Source organism: Balaenoptera musculus, chromosome 8 (assembly GCF_009873245.2).
Source record: "Balaenoptera musculus isolate JJ_BM4_2016_0621 chromosome 8, mBalMus1.pri.v3, whole genome shotgun sequence".
In the NCBI taxonomy this organism is placed as follows: domain Eukaryota; kingdom Metazoa; phylum Chordata; class Mammalia; order Artiodactyla; family Balaenopteridae; genus Balaenoptera; species Balaenoptera musculus.
In genome coordinates this window covers 24,367,900-24,374,077 of record NC_045792.1, presented here as the reverse complement: position 1 = coordinate 24,374,077, position 6,178 = coordinate 24,367,900, and positions in this window count along the sequence as shown.

Genomic DNA, 6,178 nt, shown 5'->3' with positions numbered 1-6,178 from the left:
GAACTGCTTTTGCTGCATCCCATAGGTTTTGGGTCGTCGTGTTTTCATTGTCATTTGTCTCTAGGTATTTTTTGATTTCCTCTTTGATTTCTTCAGTGATCTCTTGGTTATTTAGTAACGTATTGTTTAGCCTCCATGTGTTTGTGTTTTTTACGTTTTTTTCCCTGTAATTCATTTCTAATCTCATAGCGTTGTGGTCAGAAAAGATGCTTGATATGATTTCAATTTTCTTAAATTTACTGAGGCTTGATTTGTGACCCAAGATGTGATCTATCCTGGAGAATGTTCCGTGCGCACTTGAGAAGAACGTGTAATCTGCTGTTTTTGGATGGAATGTCCTATATATATCAATTAAATCTATCTGGTCTATTGTGTCATTTAAAGCTTCTGTTTCCTTATTTATTTTCATTTTGGATGATCTGTCCATTGGTGTAAGTGAGGTGTTAAAGTCCCCCACTATTATTGTGTTACTGTCGATTTCCTCTTTTATAGCTGTTAGCAGTTGCCTTATGTATTGAGGTGCTCCTATGTTGGGTGCATATATATTTATAATTGTTATATCTTCTTCTTGGATTGATCCCTGGATCATTATGTAGTGTCCTTCCTTGTCTCTTGTAACATTCTTTATTTTAAAGTCTATTTTATCTGATATGAGTATAGCTACTCCAGCTTTCTTTTGATTTCCATTTGCATGGAATATCTTTTTCCATCCCCTCACTTTCAGTCTGTATGTGTCCCTAGGTCTAAAGTGGGTCTCTTGTAGACAGCATATATATGGGTCTTGTTTTTGTATCCATTCAGCCAGTCTATGTCTTTTGGTTGGGGCATTTAATCCATTCACGTTTAAGGTAATTATCGATATGTATGTTCCTATGACCATTTTCTTAATTGTTTTGGGTTTGTTTTTGTAGGTCCTTTTCTTCTCTTGTGTTTCCCACTTAGAGAAGTTCCTTTAGCATTTGTTGTAGAGCTGGTTTGGTGGTGCTGAATTCTCTTAGCTTTTGCTTGTCTGCAAAGCTTTTGATTTCTCCATCAAATCTAAATGAGATCCTTGCCGGGTAGAGTAATCTTGGTTGTAGGTTCTTCCCTTTCATCACTTTAAGTATATCATGCCACTCCCTTCTGGCTTGCAGAGTTTCTGCTGAGAAATCAGCTGTTAACCTTATGGGAGTTCCCTTGTATGTTATTTGTCGTTTTTCCCTTGCTGCTTTCAATAATTTTTCTTTGTCTTTAATTTTTGCCACTTTGATTACTATGTGTCTCGGCGTGTTTCTCCTTGGGTTTATTCTGTATGGGACTCTCTGCGCTTCCTGGACTTGGGTGGCTATTTCCTTTCCCATGTTAGGGAAGTTTTCGACTATAATCTCTTCAAATATTTTCTCTGGTCCTTTCTCTCTCTCTTCTCCTTCTGGGACCCCTATAATGCGAATGTTGTTGCGTTTAATGTTGTCCCAGAGGTCTCTTAGGCTGTCTTCATTTCTTTTCATTCTTTTTTCTTTAGTCTGTTCTGCAGCAGTGAATTCCACCATTCTGTCTTCCAGGTCACTTATCCGTTCTTCTGCCTCAGTTATTCTGCTATTGATTCCTTCTAGTGTAGTTTTCATTTCAGTTATTGTATTGGTGATCTCTGTTTGTTTGTTCTTTAATTCTTCTAGGTCTTTGTTAATCATTTCTTGCATCTTCTCAATCTTTGCCTCCATTCTTATTCCGAGGTCCTGGATCATCTTCACTATCATTATTCTGAATTCTTTTTCTGGAAGGTTGCCTATCTCCACTTCATTTAGTTGTTTTTCTGGGGTTTTTTCTTGTTCCTTCATCTGGTACATAGCCCTCTGCCTTTTCATCTTCTCTATCTTTCTGTAACTGTGGTTTTTGGTCCACAGGCTGCAGGATCGTAGTTTTTCTTGCTTCTGTTGTCTGCCCTCTGGTGGTTGAGGCTATCTAAGAGGCTTGATGGGAGGCTCTGGTGGTGGGTAGAGCTGACTGTTGCTGTGGCGGTCAGAGCTCAGTAAAACCTTAATCCACTTGACTGTTGATGGGTGGGGCTGGGTTCCCTCCCTGTTGCTGTGGCGGTCAGAGCTCAGTAAAACCTTAATCCACTTGACTGTTGATGGGTGGGGCTGGGTTCCCTCCCTGTTGGTTGTTTTGCCTGAGGCAACCCAACACTGGAGCCTACCGGTGCTCTTTGGTGGGGTTAATGGCAGACTCTGGGAGGCCTCACGCCAAGGAGAACTTCCCAGAACCTCTGCTGCCAGTGTCCTTATCCCCACGGTGAAACAGAGCCACTACTCGCCTCTGCAGGAGACCCCCCAACACCAGCAGGTAGGTCTGGTTCAGTCTCCCCCAGGGTCACTGCTCCTTCCCCTGGGTCCCGATGCACACATTACTTTGTGTGTGCCCTCCAAGAGTGGGGTCTCTGTTTCCCCCAGTCCTGTCAAAGTCCTGCAATCAATTCCCACTAGGCTTCAAAGTCTGATTCTCTAGGAATTCCTCCTCCCGTTGCCGGACCCCCAGGTTGGGAAGCCTGACGTGGGGCTCAGAACCTTCACTCCAGTGGGTGGAATTCTGTGGTATAAGTGTTCGCCAGTCTGTGAGTCACCCACGCAGCAGTTATGGGATTTGATTTTACTCTGATTGCGCCCCTCCTACCGTCTCACTGTGGCTTCTCCTCTGTCCTTGGACGTGGGGTATCCTCCTTGGTGAAGTCCAGGGTCTTCCTGTCAATGATTGTCCAGCAGCCAGTGGTGATTCTGGTGCTCTCGCAAGAGGGAGTGAGAGCACGTCCTTCTACTCCGCCATCTTTCAAAGTATGTATTTTATATCATCCAAATAAATTTTAAATTTATTCTTTAAGCAGTGTGTGTGTGTGTGTGTGTGTGTGTGTGTGTGTGTGTGTGTGTGTACATACAGAGGGGATATGAAATAGTTTGAGCTAGGCATAAAATGATTAGATTATTGTATATGTTAGAAAGATTCTTTAAGTGATATGATGGACATTTTGGACGTGGGCAAGATCAGAGGAATAGAGCTTGTAGCAACTCTAGTGAGAGATAAGGATCAAAATCAGGGAAACAGCATTGGGGATGGCAAAGAGGAGACAGTTTGAAAAATATCTACAAGGCAGAATTGACCAAATTTGGTCAACCTGAATGATTTCTGAAGCGCTAAAGGCAAATAGGCACTATTATAAGACTACAACCAGCTGATATAAGAGGTTCAAAATGAGCATTCCAAAGACATGGCATGAAAAAAAGCAGCTCTTCATGTAGATTCTTCATTCGCCTCTCATGTGTTTACTACTCACAGAAGTCCTGAGATTCACACGCATGTTGTGTCTGAATGAATATGCCTAGTTTATTGGAGTGCACACATATTTAAATCACTATTACATGTCAGTTATTATTTGGATCAGTTCTTCCTCTTTTAGCAGACAAGGTGCCTTCAGTCTACTGCCTCAGGCATGCAAATGAACCATAACTTTGTCTTCCTACAACTCAACTTAGTCTTTATCTTGAGCTCCCATTCCACGTAATAGCCTAATGTAGTTATTTAGGATTTTTTTCCCCAGCCATTGCAGATTTAAACTCTTGTCAATTCAGGATTTTTTTCTCCCTCCCCATTTTAGTTGAGGTCATTTAAACTCCTGGAGGTTTATATGAGCTCTTTGTATTGTAGGTGGGGATTGGAACTGGTCATTGGTCTAACTGAGAGATAACAAAGGTCTTCACTAATGCAATGACTGTAGTCTGATCTCTTAAGTATAAAGTAATACATAGAGGAAATTCTACCACTCGGATGCCCTTCACTGCAAATATAACAAAATTAAAATAATGCCTACAAAAGTTAGAAAATTATTATTACATTTTAAAAGTGTAAATTGACTTTTGATTCACTTTATTTATTTATTATTTATTTATTTATTTTTGGCTGCGTTGGGTCTTCGTTGCTGCGCACGGGCTTTCTCTAGCTGCGGCCAGCGGGGGCTACTCTTCGTTGCGGTGCGTGGACTTCTCATTGCAGTGGTTTCTCTTGTTGCAGGGCATGGGCTCTAGGCGCGTGGGCTTCAGTAGTTGTGGCTTATGGTCTCTAGGGCCCAGGCTCAGTAGTTGTGGTGCATGGGCTTAGTTGTTCCACAGCATGTGGGATCTTCCCAGCCCAGCTTTCGAACCTGTGTCCCCTGCATTGGCAGGCGGATTCTTAACCACTGCACCACCAGGGAAGTCCCCTGATTCAATTTAGATGGACCGTCTTATTCAGAAAAGAATTGTAAATACACAATAATTTTTTTGAAGTGTTGAGAATGGCAGGAACATACTTTCCAAGGCGACTTCTAATTTTATGCAATTATTCCTATCCACTCTATTCATACTCTGGAAAAGCTCTATTTGACTCAAGCAGTCTCTTTAGATAGTTAAAGGAGAGTTAAATGAGACTAGTTAGCCAGTTCAAATCAGAACTTTAGTTCCAGTTTAATCAGTCCCTGATTGTGAGGATCAGGATATTGAGGATACTGAAGATCTTAGTCACTTCATATGTACTCCTCAGTCGTCTATCTCATGACTGCCTGGTGGAACCACTAGGAAAATATCCAGTTTTGACATCAAATTTAATCATTTATCAAATTAATCCTTGGTAGGAAAAGATTATGAAACACTCAATTCATAAATACAAAATTGTAACTGGTAACACTCTGTCTCTACTCTCCATACCTAGAATTTTTTAATTTAATTCCCATCCAAAGCCTTCTAACTTCATGTCTGAAATCAAATATCATTATCTATTTAAAGGCCCTTTTCAGTTATCCTGATTTTGTCATTTTGAAACCTTAAATTTATTAACAGGTATTTATCAACTGTCTACTATATTCCCGGTACTATGCCAGGCACTGGGATACTGCTGTGAATAAGCCCGCCCCCCCCCCCCCCCAAATCCCCATACTCATGGAGCTTGCATTCTTTTGTGAGAGGCAGACAAGATAAATAATTCCATATTATGTTATGGTGATAAGTACTATGGAGAAAAATAAAGCAGACAGGTAGTTTTACATACTGGAGGGAAGGAAAGCTTCATGGAAATATTTTAGTGAAAATTGAATGAGGTAAAGGAGCAAGCCATGCAAGGCAAAGGCGAAGAGCTGTTCCAGAGGGAATAGCAAGTGCAAAGGCTCTGAGATGGCAGCCTGCTTTGCGTGTTTGAGAAATACCAAGGGAGCCAGTATGTTTGTTGTGGAGGTATTAAAAGGATGGTAGAAGACGAGGGCTAAGAGGTAAGGAAAGACCAAGGACTTCGACTTTTGCTGTGAGTTAAGAAGCCATTTAGAGGTTCTTGAGCAAAGAAGTTACATGATCTGACTTAAATTTTTACAAGATCATTCTAGCTGCTAGGTTGAAAATAGCCATGGCAAGGCCTAGTTAGACACTATTATAATAATCCAGACAAGAGATAATGGTAGTTTGGATCATGGTGGCAGAAGTGGAGGTGGTGAGAGATGGTTAGAATCTGAATATATTTTGAATATACAGCCTATCGAATTTGCTAGTGGAATACCTATGGGGGAAATAAGAAAGAGTGGAATCAGACTGAGATTTTTGAACTGAGCAACTAAAAGAATGATGCTTCCATTTACTTAGGTGGTGAAGACTGAGGGAGAAAGAAAATTTTTGTTGTTGTTTTCTCACTTGTAAATCATAGCACCCATATATAGGTTTAACGTAGCAAACACAAAGACTGCATGGAGAATTTCTGAGCATTTTAAGAGAATCTTGAAGCCAGAAGATGCATTAAAGATCATCTAGCTTTTGAAATTTTTTACTTTGATCCAAAAGAAATAAATTTTACATCTTGACCCAGCGCACACAAGTATGAACACACACACACACACACACACACACACACACACACACACACACATCACTGAAAGAAAAGTTTCATGAAACAAACATCCTTAATATGTATGATGTACTCTGGTGTTTTGTTTTGTTTTGAGTTCTGGTAGTTTCCCACCAAGTTGATTTTACAACCCCTAGTTTGAAAAACACTGATGCAGCTCAACACTTCTAGTGTCCAGATGAGGAAACAGAGACCCAGAGAGAGTAAGTGATTTATAAAAAGTCCCCCAAACTTAGTGGCAACACTGGGACCAGAACACAGGTCTCTTGACTCCTGGTTAATAAACAAC